The sequence below is a fragment of the Maylandia zebra genome, linkage group LG17 (assembly GCF_041146795.1).
Source record: "Maylandia zebra isolate NMK-2024a linkage group LG17, Mzebra_GT3a, whole genome shotgun sequence".
Lineage (NCBI taxonomy): Eukaryota > Metazoa > Chordata > Actinopteri > Cichliformes > Cichlidae > Maylandia > Maylandia zebra.
This window is the reverse complement of record NC_135183.1, coordinates 1,004,311-1,019,734: the sequence shown is the minus strand read 5'-3', so window position 1 is coordinate 1,019,734 and position 15,424 is coordinate 1,004,311. Positions and strand designations below refer to the sequence as shown.

Here is a 15,424-nt window from a genome sequence, read left to right as displayed (position 1 = left end):
ACGTCATCCGATGTTTGTCTCCATGCACCTTGGAAGTAGGTGAAGTTGTGCCAGAATAATTTGTTGCTATCGAAGATTTTTTTAAAGCAAAGTCTCAGGCCTGACAGTGACTGTCAGGGGATAACGCGGTGCATGGGACTGTACATATGGAGTGCTTTTCTGCTCTCGCTGAACATCGAACAGCACTTTGCACTACGAGCCACATTCATCCATGGACACAGAAGCTTTTCTAACAGTTACACAAACACTGGAACACTCCACCGGGGATAATGTCAGCATCTTGCCAAGGGCACTTTCAAGACATGGGCTGGAGAATGTCGGGGATTGAACCAGTGACCTTCAAACCAGTTGCTGACCTGTTCCAGTTCCTGCCTATTTAGAAGGAAAGCTGTAGCATTCATATGGGCCTCATTCGGCACATGGTTTTGTAGCAAACAGTTGGTGCAGTGAGTGCTCTCGCCTCTGGCAGCCTAGCTAACCCTTTTGTGGATTAACCAACCCTGCATATATCAGTCAGCTGTATCCTCGTCCCCCTTTGTTCCCCATTCACTTCACACGTTGTTTTATTGTCCATATTAGTTTGAGTTGATATTCAGTTGTTGCAGCATGCACTTCCTATCATGCAATTCAAATTTTTTCAATCTATTTTGTTCTTAAAAAGAAATCGAAGCTCATTTCCAGAGCAACAGTTAAATGGTGACTAAAACAATCAATACAAATTGTTGCGATGATATTATTGTCTTGATACGGCTGTGTGACAGGCAGGATGCAAAACACTCAGAGGAATAAACTAAAAGAGGCTGCTTCATCGCAGTAGCATCATTTTACAAAACCAAAACTAGAAACTAATAACAAAGACAACGGGAAACCTGGAAACTACGGACAGCAATCTCAGGGACGCATGGAAGGAGAAGCACACAGCGTGGAGCGAGGACGAAACACAGGGCTAAAATACTCTGAGGGATAAGCAGGGAATGGGACACCGGAGCAGAGCACAGCTGGGAGGAATCACACATAAGACAAGGGAAAGCAAAACTATACACACCGACATGAGACAGGAAGAATAACAGAGAGACGCAGACTTGATCTGAACAAAGGGAACACAGAGGGACACGACCGGGGAGCAAGATCAATATTAATAATGATAATAATGATGATGATGATGAAAATAAAAAACAAAACACTGAGTCACTGACCCAGGACCGTAACAGTTATATGATGTATTTGAAATCAAACGTTTTAATTAAGTTCATAAAAGTGAAAATTGGCAATGAAAAGCTTTGCTTCAACAGCTGATTGCATGTGGCAGCATCTTTCATGCTTCATCTTTTCTAGATTGGTTACTTAAAATAAACGAACCAACGATTGTGAGTTTCGGCCTGATAGTTTAAAGTTAGCAGTGTGCGCACGGCGATGGACGTCCTGCTAGACTCGCACTGTGGCTTTGCTGCATAAAAGCATCCACGTTTTGCGGGCTGTGTCACTCGTTCAGACGAGCACAGAGGGGGAGCCGAGAGGTGTCTTTTGTTGCTGAGAGTTGTAATCCACTCTAATTCAAACCACAGGGGGTCTGTGAGCGTCAGAGACCCTCAGACTTCTGGTATTTTCACACGGTCCCGACTGCCACCAAGTCCCTCCATCACACATCACACATAGACTTCAAAGAGCCGTATGTACTGAGCCTAATCTACTGTACTCGCTAACCTTGTGGCAGCTGCGATACACGATACCTTTATCAACCTGTGTTTATAATTTAGTCCAATATTCAACAACACCACGGAGCATCACATCTGATACGCGGATGAAGTTCTAGGCTCTCATTGTTGTCCTTAGTATTCACCCATCCACTGACAGCTATCCAGAGTCCAACATTACAGAGGGCAAAGACAACACGCGCACCAAAGCTGAACAGCGAACACGAGATAATAGAGCTAACAACAGTTTTTGTCTTGTTTCAGGTGTTTTCTTCAAGTCAGTGTAAGGCAGTGAGTACTACATTATTGGTTTCTATAGCAATTTAATTAAATCAATCTCTGCAAAAACATGCTTTAAAGACATAAAGATGTACTAAATGAGAAACGGCAGCCCACGGCTACCCGACATGGCCCAGTCTGTCTTTGGAATATTTTTCTCATATCTCAGCAAAAGTGTTAGTTTTTGATGACTCGTCCACGAGTGGACTCCATCCAGGCTTGATGATGGTGTGCAGAGTGATAACAGTGTGTCTTTTAAGCACACTTCCAGCTCTTGGCAAACCCTTACTTCCACTTACTAGAAATGGAAAAGGACGCTCGTCAAGTTTCCTGTGCGTGGATGTAAACTGGGAACACAAGTGAGACGTGGTTTACCACTGTGGAATAACCATATAAAGTGATGGCCCATAATGTGTTACAGCCAACATTAAGCAGACAAAGAGAAACATTAGCACTGTCTCGAGGTTTGTTTCGCATCCAGTATTCATTATCCTGCGGTTCCTCGGCCTTTGCTTTCCAACAACTCTTCAGTGAAATATAGAAATCCTTAAGGAAGTGTTAATGCCTCGCTGCGTGAAGCCGCCAGTGAGTAAATGTCTTTGTTGTACACAGGCTTTGTTAGAGTGTTCCCTGCTGCCTTGGCAAGAAGCAACATAGACTGTATATAAAGGATGGCTGTGGCCACAGTGAAGTCATCCACCAGTTTATGGAACATTGGTTTAGAGCCTTTAGAGCTGGCGCTGACTAGCTACCCAGGTGGATGAGGTGCATCGCTTAATGTGAAACTGAAAGTTCATTTTGTTTTTAAATATAACTTTATTGAATAACTTCAGTTTTTTTAAGCTTTAATGTCGTTCCAGCCGTTCTGGGCACGGCTGCTGTTCAGCTGTAATTAACAAGGAAGAAACGATTTTTTTTGTCTCTTGGTCCTCAGTGGTAGAGTGGGGTGATGGTCACCGTGAGGGGACCCTTTACATTTGACATGGCAGTCTGATCTGTGGTAAAACTAAAAGTATTTTTCAGATCAGCTCTAAAGTCCACGACTTTTAAGTCTTCTGACTACCGTGCTGCTGGCCTCAGCTTCCAAAAACATCCTTGTTTAAATTCACAACATTAGCTTTTTCAGTCAGATGTGTTAATGAGGGATTTAAACCCCTGTATTCAGCCATGCTAACACATTCACAGAGGATATAAAAATAAACAAAATGCAAATGTAATGTAAAATAATCTAAATGTAAAGTCAGTGTAAATAGAGCAAGATTCACACAAAGTGTCCCTCTGTCCACTGTCCTAGACACACAGCTTTACATCCAGTTTCGGTAATCTGCCTCTGATATGAGATCAGGTGTTTTCCCCACAACGTTAGTCACCCTGTGATGATGTCATACTGGCCATGAGCTCATTGGTGGAAAAAAAAGCTAACAAAGAGCATCAGCCTGTTCATTAAGAATAACAAAGGTTACCTTCATCATCATTGTCACGTCTAATAAGGATTCTCTTTACTATCATGATAATCATTTTATTTATCATCATCATCTTTATTATAACCAGTGAGGATTATCTCCATCATCATCATCATCATCATTCTCACATTCATCACCACGACCATCATCGTTATCTTCACCAGCCAAATGTAGTTATCTTCATCGCTGCCATCAGGTTTTCTTTATCATCATCATCATCACAACTTTTACAGGCTCACTGTCATAATCATCATCATCATAACCACAAATGGTTGTCTGACTATAGCAGTTGTCATTGTCGTTACAATAAAACACCACGCTCTATTTTCATCATAGTCTTCATCAGCAGCAGCATCAACTTATCTTCATCATCATTACTGTTACTAGAGATGACCGACATTACTACAATGACCATTAGAGCCAGCGGCAAAATCTTCCAGATAAAAAACAGACAAACCCCCCAAACAAGTTATCAACCAGCCCGAGCGGGTCTGGTTCCTGCTGCCTTGCATCTTATTTCTTAATTCTCCTGGACGCGCTCGCTGTCGTGAGCGCGCCATCACGTGGGAGGTCCCTTTAAGTTTCCATCGACTGAGGCCTGAGCGTGTCACATGGACATGATATAATGAAAAGGCAGGAACAGAGTGAGTGCGCTGGGCTCTTTGCTAAAGCAGAAGGGAGCAGAAATGTACGCAGTCATCTGCCGACAGTGTAGAGGGCCAGGGGGCCGAGCCCAACCGAACGCTGCCGATCTCGACCGGGCTGGGCCGAGCCGGACAGACTGCGCCTCATCGGACGGGACCTCTGTGTTCGCCGTTGCACCTGCCAGCTGTGACGCGCACTTTAAAAGAGGAGGAAAATGTCGCCTGTGCGCGTATTTCGCACAGTCCCGGAGCAAAGGAGGAGCGCCCTTCGGTGTGAGTGAACTTATTTCTAATAGCTCGGCTGGTGTGGGGATCGGCTCCGGGTTGCTGCCGCAGGTGCGTTTTCGCGCTTGAGTTGTGCCTGGTAGCCAGCCTGCTGTACCCTAGTGAGGACCCGCATCTCTGGGCTTTTGGAATAGTGCGTTTGTTGAAGAAAGCGCAATCACCCTGCAGGGGAGTCTTGATCACGGGCCATGTGCGTGTTTGCCAGTGTCCGCATTCCAGGTGGTGTTGCGCACATAGAAATTGAAGTTGAAGTAAACAAGTGGGCATAAGGGTTCGACTCCGGTGCTTTGAGAACGCGTTTTCACGTTGAGCATGTTGGACTGGAAACATCCCGCGCCTCTGTGGCGAACCCGAAGCTCTGAGTCGAGGTGCCAAGAGCAAGTGAAGTTGTCAGTGGTGATTTTGTGCGGCTTTTACAGCGAGATGGATTATTTGTATGTTTCACCGTTTAATGAGGGCTCGCAGTGTTTGACAGTTCTCCAACTTAACATTGAGATGTGCCCAAAAGGATGACATTCTGTAAACTCCGAGTGTTAAACTGGCTGTGCTGGTTTTCTGGCTCCGGTGCTCATTTACGAGAGCGTCGCTTTAAAGCAGCGGTCCTATGTGTTTAATAAAGCCACCCAATTTCCCTGCGGGATGCCTGCGAGGTGCCGTCAGCGCTTCATTGTGTCAATACTGACTGGTGAGGAAAACAAGAAAACACCTGCCTGCTGCTCTGGTTATTGCGCAAACACACACACATTCCCTCTCCCTCAGACACACACACCATCCAGCGTTTTGCTGATTCATAACTGGGCAGTCACATCATTGTGTATATGACACACACAGTTCAAAGAGCGTCCTATTTTGGCCGCCGTCTCACCCAGAAAGGGGAAGTACTTCAATATTTTAATGCGAGAGGCTCTTCCGGAGTCGCTCTCCAAGTGTTCCAAGAAGCAGCTGATACAAAAGGCTGTCCAGATCCGATCAGCAGAGCAGACAAGAAAACCCCTAAAGACGTATGTAAACTCTTTATAATATCACGACTTATTCCAGACTGTAGTGTCTAAAATAATCAGATTCTTCCATTTCTTACTCGTTTGATATAATAATGATACAGAAGAAGTAGCAAGTTATTAAAACTATTTGTTACTGTAGCACCGAAGAAGAGCTGAAATATTTTTATTAGGAAATGAACAAATTAGTCGACTGGCAGGAAACTAAAGACTGATAACACCAGCAGTCTGTATTTGAAGTTGTGGACAGTGTGGCTGGAACAAAAAGTCAGGTTGGCAACGCTGCCTGTGTGTCCACTGTTTCTCTTTGTTTATAGTGAAAAAGAATGAAACAAGTTACAGATGGTGTTTAATTCAAGAATGTAAAAAACAGAATGAGTGCAAAAGAGTTTTTAACTTTTCAAACACTGACTGCAGTAATTATAACAACATGCTTCAGTACAACCCAGAGGAGATAAGGAAAACTCTTTCTTTATGATGTGACAGCGCTAGCCTAATAATTTATTTTGTTAAAAAAAGTCCAATAAGATAAACTTGGTTCTGCTTCAAGGAAGTGAGCTAAAGTGTGCTGTGTTAAAGTCCAGCGTTCTGTCCATCCATCGTCCGTCTGCTGTTTCTGTGGCTTCGTAAGACATTATTTGATTTCCTTCTTTGTTCCTGTCACAATTATCACGTCCGCTGGAGGATGGGTGCAGTATGCTGTTACGATGCATTGCTAGAGGTCGGCGAACAATCAATTTCACTTGCAACGAGCCACTTTCACAAAGCAAACCTTTAAGGCTGTGACAGGATTCCCCGCTTACACCTGTCATTAACGTTTGTATCACAGTGTTGTACTGTGGAGCATGTGGCCTGAGCTTTGCAATCCAGGGCAGACATTACATAACAGTAACACAGTGATTCTGTAGTGCACAGCCAACCAATAACAAAGCTCTGACATCATGTTTCCTCTGTTCAAATTACATCAAGTTCACTAATAATTTGGTAGCGCAGGTCCTGCTCCAGTACAAACTTACGGGACTGCATCAGCTCTGATTCGTGCATCTGCCACTGCATCATTTCTTTCAAGTTCAAATGAAACCAACCAAATTCTGTTTGTTTGACTGGAGGAATGGTCGGCTTCCCGATAAACAGCATCTGCGCCCTGACAAGTATAAGCATTGTAAAACGTGACCTCTGCTGTCCTCCAGTAGTTGTATAGTAATGAAATTTGCAATAATCCCACAGCATTAACCATTAACCGCATTAATCCTGCTGTGTTTGGCCTTATTAGAACACGAGAACAAATCCATCATCCTTTTGAAGCAAACTTTCGCAGCTCTAAGCTGTTATTTCCGTCCTCGAGAGCATTACTTGGCAAAGTGAATTTGAACTGGGATTAGCCGCATGCTGGAAATGGCTGGAGTGTGTCAGTGGTGTTCAGCGGCGATAGCATGGCCTCCCTGTTACTGTGGGTTCCTGTTTATCTGTGACTGTTTTTGTGGGTGCATACACGTGCTGACTGAAGACAGACTTTCCAATCTGCGTCACAGACTGTGCCTGACGTCTGTCAGATGTTTGTGCTCGCCTTGTCTCAACAAATAGCTCTGTTTCATTTGAATACATTGTTTTCATCCTTTCTTCTGCTAGCTTGTGTAAATGGTCAGCGCAGAAGCCGATTTGTTCAACTGCACCGTCCACTGAGTCTCTTTGCTGCCACACAGCAGTCTGTGCTACTTGGATCCCCAGCATCAGAGGCTAATCTGAGAAATGTTTTTTCCCTTTGTTGTGATCTGAAGTAAACGGTGTATGTTTTTTTTTCCTGTGAACAACGAGCTACAGTGTGAGAGCAGCTCACACAGCCAGCTGTAAAAGTTGTGTTTCCGCTGGCTTTATGTGGTCATAATTAGCAGCTCCCATGTGACTCAGTGATGTGTGCGTGTGTGTTTGAGCCTGTATGTAAGAGCATGCCTTTGAGCAGGGGCATGCTTGTGTTTACATGACAGCCGATCAGAAAGGGAAGTGACGCGGGCGGCAGCGGAGGGGTGAGAGCGGCAGACATTATGCTGCTGCAGAGTGGGAGAGAAAGGAGTGAGAGCACGGGGAGCAGGAAAACCACAGACAGATAAAAAGGTGAGACAGGAACAAAGAAGCTAACGAGCGATCGCTTTCTTGGTTACTGCGTGCTCGCTGGCCTGCACTGTGGCTGGATCCATCGTAAACAAATGCAAACATGCAGTAAAAATGAGCCAGTGTCCATGTGGGCTGGGCGAGTGCGCATTTGATTATGAAATGTGTTTACGCTCAGCTCACTACAAAAGTAGTGGCACAGGCTTTTGTTTGTCCAGAGCTGTGCTCGTTCCAGCTCGGAGCCAACCTCCTTAGTCGCTGTTCAAAGTGACCTCATCATCTCGCTGGCCAGCCGCCCTCCCAGACTCGAGCTGACTGCAACTTACTTGTCGGTTAAATGACTTTCATAACAGCTTCAGTAATGGACACTCCTCAAATATTTCCTCAGCAAACGGAGGTCTTCCTAAGGGATGGGAAATGGACATGGGAAGATGGGTTCTCAGATGTATCCCAGGCCCAACGAGCCATCTAACACAACGAGAGACGTGGCAAAGGAATAAGCAAAATCAGGTTACTCTGCAATGAGTTTAGGCTGTGCTGACCTTCCCTGACTGACAGCAGTATTATCGAATCTGGGTCCTTCTGTGGATTCTTCATATCGTACTGTAAATCACCGATCGTGTTCCCAAGAGACTGCAGCATTCATTATAGTCAGACAAACACGAAGGTTGTACTTCAATCACCAAATCTCCACCTGTGTGAGCGGCGTGACAGCAGAGGTAACTGGGTCATCACCATCAGCTGGGTTCTTCCTCTTTTCTTCCTCCTGTAGTCTGCACAGCTGTGCCTGTAAATACATGTCTCTTATATCAGATGCTGACATACATTTAATAGCAAATTAACAGCGTTCATCCCACGAGGAGCACGAGCATGCTTATTAAGTGGCGTTCTGTGATTTTACTTTAAGTAACACATTATAGTCCAACACTGGCAAAGAGAACCGGGTCTATCCTCTGTGGAGCCTGGTTTATGACTGCAGGTCAGCTCCTTTAATTATTAGTCCAGAGAGTTCATATCCAGTGTGGCTGAATGTGCTGAGCAGATGTTTGAGAAACACTTGATTTCCTCTATTAACAACTTGTCCTGCTGTAAAGCTACAATTCTAAAAATTTGGAAATCTGAAGAAACCTCTGTGGTTGGAAATCGGCATAGTTCAAACTGAGAACTGCAGATTGTTGCGCTACACTGACACTGATCTCTGGCTCCTCGGTACATGCAGCAAAGAAGCTCTGAGGAAGTAGAAGGAAATCATTTGGTGAGCTAATCATTTTGAGCCATCTACAAATGTAGGCTCTCCCAGCTTTTCACAGTTTGGGGTTGTACCATCAGAAATGTAAAGGCTTTATCCTTGAAGCTTGAAACTTCACGGTACTGCACTGCATTTCCATGACATGGGTTTGCATTTGGAGCTGGACCCAAGATGCTGCGCAGCAGCTGCACACTTGTTTAACACCAGTCTGCCGCACAGAGAGACAATCATTCGCAGCCACGTTCACACCCACGGCCAATTTACAATCGCTTCTTATTTCACTTATGACTGCCGTGGGATATGCATTGTGATTGAACTGGGAGGTGGTCTGGTCAGAGGTGAGTGGCGCATTGCATTGTTGAGCAGTCTGCAGGATGGAGGCTGAATTGGCAGCGAGAGTCTGGCCTGGCACCAAGCTGCTTGGCATACAACCGGCCTGGGGAGGACGTGAAACGAAGCCTCAGCAGGGCTCGGGTAATGGAGGAGAAAACTGCCCACAGCTTTATTAGGGAGGATCAGAGAGGTAAGACACAGACGCAAATAAAAGATTTGTATTAAAAGACAAAAGTCTTATTTAAGTGAATTTCTTCTACTTCCTCTCGTTTGGCAGAGCCTCTTTACTGTGGGAACATCAGGTCTGCCTTTAACAAAGATGTAACATCGTGTGGGTAACAGCCCACTGCCCATATGTCTGCTGGTCGGAGCAATGACACAACACAGGGAAAGGAAATGTGTGGTGGAGGTGAGATATAAACACAGGAACGTAAAGAGGGAGAGTGATGGTCTGGGTCATAGATGGGCTTCAGCCGGAAGAGTCCACAAACTCTGTGCTTCTGTTTCCTTTCACAAGTCTTTCCACCTTTCCACTTCAGCCACATGCATACAACTCACACCATTTCTGCTTGCGCTGTTCCTGGATAAGCCTTCAGATCGCAGGACACAGCAGACAGAGCTTTGCTGCTAAGCGATGACAGTAGTACAGAGTGACACATAAAGAAGAAGAAGAATCCACACCTAAATCCTAATGGATGGTTTTGTTGGTGACCCCGCCCCCACAAAGTGATAGGAGTAATATGAACCGTACGAGGATGAAAACAATAGCTAGCACTGGGGTTTCAGGAACTGCAGTTCCTCTAACGGCCACTTGAAGCTAGCTCCAAGAGTGAATGACGCCCCACAGAGTCCCATGTTAAAATGACCAACTCACACAACATTAAAAAGCATATTTAAAGACTAGCACAAGAAGTGTTTTTGGTCTCTATGGATACTTTCCATTGTCATAAGAATAATCTGCTGTTTTGACTGACAGACGTATGGACACTGAGCTGGACCTCTCCTCTCTGTTTGTACTGTTAAGCATTTATTCTAATCATCTAACTAACACATCGTTCTGTTCGGCACAGCCAATCTCAGTTTTGTTGAGTGAAATCTCGAATTTTATTAGTCGTTGTTCAGCACTAATTAGCAGAGACGTGACGAGTGACTGCACTGCGTGGTTATCAATGCTTTCATGCAAAAGATTCTTGGTTCAAGCCTGGGAGGAGTCACAAACTGGCCGCCTACTGCCTCCTAATGGGAGGGTGGGCTCGGTAAGGGCATCTAGTATAAACATGGATCAGCTGTAGCAATCCACTGGGAAATAAGGAAGCAGTTGAAAGCCGATCTCAGGAAAACAACATGGCGACAGTTGTCTGTCTTTTATATACAGTCTACACTCTGAAACTTTATATTGATTTCAGTTCCCAGTTTTAGGAGTGAAACAAATGACCACAAAGTATAAATAGTAAAGGACAGGAGGGTTTGATGAGTCCCTTGATGGTTTTGATTCGATATGTGAAAGGATACAAGAGGCATTCGAGAATTTTGTCACATGGTGAGGCTGTACTTGGAAATGTTACTGAAGCAGGAGAGTTTCTGTGAGCTAGCGAGTGCTACTGCTCTGCAAAGTAGGCCAAAGGCACAGGGGAGTGTCACATGAACCAACACTGCTATGTTAGCCATCCTCCAGTGTCTTGTTCAAGCCACAGATGGGAAGAGAGACACTCACCGAGAGAGAGAGAGAGCGAGCACTCAGCATGCGTCATGTATCCCATGCTGCTTGACGTCTGTGCATGACACCCAAAACCGCACTGCTGAAAAGGGGAAGTGCTCATTTCTGTCGGCCTGGAAACCACACTGACCTTCTCCGTAACCACTTTAACTAGTGCTGAAGGTCAGCAGAGCACAGGGATTTCTCTGAGCTTAGGGTGAGTGTCCAGCTCTCATGTCGGGCCACAGGAGACCCAGGAAGTCTGACCCGGTCCCTAATGCCACAGAAGCCAAACCGACAAAACTCTATTGTCAGTTTGTCGCCTAGCGTGCTGTCACCTCCTCCGCCGCTGACTCTCTCTGCAAGCCTGCTAAAGTGAGAAGCATCCCCAAGGAAACAGAGGGGTTAGTGAGAAAGGCTGTGGGAAAATAATAAAGCAGTGCGGTTGGTCAGAGTAACAGTTGTGAGGTCATAGGAAAACCAACTGGTGCTTCTGACGCGGCTGGATTTATTCCTGTTTGAACATCGTTGTCTAGGAGGCTTTCTGTCATCTGCCTCTGTAAAGTACAGTGAGGAGGGAACACCAGTTTCCCCAGTGGCTGGAAACCAAATAGACTGGCCATACCAGTTCACTCCACAAGAGAAAACGGCAGGGTTACGTGGGGATAACACAAGATCTCGGGTTCCTGTGAATTCACAAAAACGGCACACAAAGAAGGCTTTGGTTTCTGAGAAAGCCTCTTGATGTGGGCTTGCTGAAGCTGCTGACACTGTGATGTTTGTCACACACACTCTCTCATCCCTTGTCAGCCACTTCCACTTCTACACGTTGATTGTACATGCAACAGCTCTACTCTGACCTACATGTTGAGAATGGACATGGAACACTTGCCATTTATAGCCTCTTTTCCTGTGCCGGTCCCTGACGTAACAGCAGAGCACAAAGTTCCCTGAAAAAGTTCTGCTGCCCTTTCCGAGACGCGGAACAATAGAAAGGAGACCGCTTGTACAGGCTTTGTTTTCCATCATGCTGGGTATCACTTTGTCCAAAAGTAAAACACTTCCAGTTTGACTTCACACGCTGTGTTTGCTTGTGCAATGCACTTTCACACACACCAACTGAATCCACTGTGCCAGAGAAGCTGACACTCAGGAGACGCTTGCTCACAGAGATGCACTCATTCTGTTGTTCAGTTTCACTGCACAGGCTTAACTATGCTGCACAGTATTATATATACATGTTTATTATAATGTGATTTTTATTTGACAAGACTGTCGGCGCCCTCGTGTCTGCAGGATGGAGTTAATGAACTGATGGGCCGACGTTCTCTTCAGGGTTTTCTGACAGCAATCAGAATAAAGATAAACCTTTATTAGTCCCACACGGGGGACATGTCTTTGGTCACAGCAGAGAGAACAAGTTAAGAGCAGTAAAATTTTAGAAAAACACAAAAGAATAAGATTAGATAAAATAGAAAAACATACTAGTTCATGCAGCCCGGACCATGACACTACCTCTACTGTGTTTGACTTTGGGAATGTTTTGTTTCTGGAACGCTGTGCTGGTTCGATGCCCGATGTAACGAGTCGGACACTCCTTTGTGCTCTCTTTGGTCGACACTTTGTTTCTATTGTTGAATCGTAAACACTGACATTGGTAAAATGGCCTGTATTTGTACAGCGCTTTACTAGTCCCTAAGGACCCCAAAGCACTTTACACACCCATTCACACACACATTCACACACTGGTGATGGCAGCTACATTGTACCCACAGCTGGGGCGCACTGACAGAGGTGAGGCTGCCGGACACTGGCGCCACCGGGCCCTCTGACCACCACCAGTAGGCAACAGGTGAAGCGTCTCGCCCAAGGACACAACGACCGAGACTGTCCAAGCCGGGGCTCGAACTGGCAACCTTCCGATTACAAGACGAACTCCCAACTCCAGGAACGCACATTAACTGAGACAAGTGTGCCCTGCAGGTTGTTCTTGTTCTGGGTTCTTTTGCGACCTCCTGGATGAGTTGTCGATGTGGTCTTGAAGTCATTTTGGCAGACCAGACACTCCCGGGAAGTACACATTGTTCCAGATTTTCTCAGCGAATGTGATTTGTGATTGGTTAGGATCCCAAAGCCTTGGAGATGGCTCTGTAACATGATAGATGTCAGTGCCTTTTTTTCTTCTCTGGCGCTTGTTCAGATCGTGGCGTGACCTGTTGCTTTTGCAGCTCTTTCAGCCTGCTCCTCCTGGTCAGACCAGTTCTATTTAAATCATTTCTTCATTTAAAAGAGTCGGGCAGTAATCAGGGCTGCCTCTGTGCTGAGTCATGGTGAGGTAGAATCACAGGGATGGATGTTACTACACATGCATGCAGAACCTTTTACAGGGAAAAGCAAACACGTGTCTTTGTTTGACAAACCCATCCATCATCTAGTCAGCCAATTTGGTTTTTGAGGCGACTTTTACTACATCACAACTTGTGTTTATTATTATTTAAAAATGATGAAAATCAATAAATAATGTAAAACGAGCACATAAACTATGATATCTGACTCTAAGGCTATGTTCACACTGCAGGCGAATCCGACTTTTTTGACCCTGTGCGACTCATATCCGATCATGGTGTGACAGTGTGAACGGCACAAATCCGACCTGGGTCACTTTCATATGTGGTCCTGAATCCGAGACATATCTGATGTTTCAGAAAGCAACTGCTGTTTGATGGTCACGTCGCATTAAATCCGTCTTTTACGTCACTGACACGAGACAGACGCCAATTATCAGCGCCGGAGAAGACATGGTGAACGCTTCCTGGCCATCCAGTGTAGATGTCAGTGAAACTGCTGGGAAGACAACGTTGGAGAAACGTGAACATTTTATTTGTACTGTATAATCTGCAGATTCTGACAGAAATCTATCCTTTGAAGCAGCGCTCCTCTGAAACAGCAACAAGGATCATTATTAGGCCAAATGTAAATAACAAAATAACTTTATAACTTAAAGCGAAATTGGGAAACGTAAAGTCCGAAGTCTTTATATTAAGGCCATCAGTCAAACAACACTGTTTGCTCTGGGTCTAAACAGACGTCTGTGTGTGACGTCTTCTTTTGCGCATGCGCCGCTTTGAGCGTTCACACTAGAGCGCGTTTGCTGTCGCATTTTATTTGTAGTGTGAACGAGCAGACAAAAAAATCGGATTTGATCAAAAAATCTGAATTGAGCATCAAGACCTGCAGAGTGAACGCAGCCTAAGAGAAAACATATTCCAATACGGTGAAGCACACAATCACAGGGACGCAAACAATGTAAAAATAAAGATTATGTTACGCAGCATCAGTCCCATATGCTGTTCTATGTTGAGATCATGCTTTCAGTGATGTTATCCTCAGGAGCGCGCTCCCATGTGGAACAATATTTAATTGTTCCACATGAATTCTGTGCAGGTGGTGAAACAAACGTGGCTGAAGCCTTTAATGCCTTTGATGTTTTACTTGAAATCATATTTGATAGAAGCACAGTGTCCTGTCATCACACAGCTCAGGGGAAGTACAGAGTTGGGCAGCGGTTCTCGTTTGGTTGATCAGATCAGCACAGCTGAGTCTTTTCTGGTGCAGAATAAGGTGCTCCACTTGTGTTTGTTTCTATGTGTGAGAAGGCAGCGAGAGGCTCGTTATCGCCGTCACGGCCCTCTGGCCGAGTCATGAGGCCTGTGCACGCGCGGCCGACTTTATGTTATTTTTGAAATCTCACAGTGTCATTTCATTAACTTGACACTCCTCTTAGCCTTCCTCTCCCACTGTGTGCGCTTCTATCTGGTCTCCCTGCGCTTCCCCTCCACCCCTGTTCCCACGGCAACACGTGGCTATCGGTTACATAACCACGACACACGTATTTGTGTGCATGCGCATGTGTCCCTGCGGTCGCCCCTGGCCTTGGGAAACCAAACATGCAGCTTTCAGGCTTTTGGGTTCTTGCAAGCGCATTATTGATAGTGTTAACACTGATCGCGCCACAGGCTTAAATAGAGCCTTGTGTTTGTTTGTGCGGTTGTGTGCTCTCATTTTACACCGCTGCAGTGTATTTCATTTCCACTAGATGGGAACAATGTGCAAGTAACAAACACCAAATGTGTCTGCTAGTGCCAGCTTAAGTTGTTGATGAGCAAGCGCTGATCAGTAAGATGAAGGTGCTGATGGTGCATCGCCGATGAATGCGTCGCTCGTCTGTGTGCAACCCGCACTGGCTGCTTCATTCAATAAGTGTCCTTGCTCGTGTTTGTGGTATGAATGAGGATTAGTGTGTGATTGAATGTTGATGTGGATGTGTGTGGGCATCTGAGATTAATCACACACACACAGAGCCAGGCCCTCAGATCACCTCTAATGGCACTGGGCAGGCCTCAGTAGGGGAGGCCGAGCTGCTGTTCATTTCAATTAGAGCCATGTCGAGGAGTGAGCCCAAGCATCAGGCTTCCCCCTAATTGAGCTCATTTCATATTTATGAGGCAGAAATATGGGTCTGTGGGGGCGCTTTCACTTAAGATTGCTAAAACACGCGGTTCAAGTAGACGTCAGGTCTGCGTGTCGTGTTTGAGGAAACAAAAATGGTGGGAAAAGCTAAGAGATGGGATATTTTGCTTGTGTGTGTGAGGAGCTCCGGCAGTAAAGCCCTCA

General features: G+C 45.4%; 1 long non-coding RNA gene across 3 annotated transcripts in view; it reads left to right on the top strand.

Moving 5' to 3' along the window:
• The first annotated feature begins 3,996 nt into the window (after window positions 1-3,996).
• Window positions 3,997-15,424, top strand: part of LOC101481724 (uncharacterized) — a 59,574-nt gene continuing 48,146 nt past the window's right edge. For 2 of the 3 annotated variants that reach the window (XR_013093988.1, XR_191746.5), the window contains exon 1: window positions 3,997-4,353. This is a non-coding gene — a long non-coding RNA (uncharacterized LOC101481724). Of the gene's footprint in view, window positions 5,367-15,424 lie in introns of all 3 variants that reach the window. The other variant, XR_013093989.1, reaches the window with a different exon arrangement.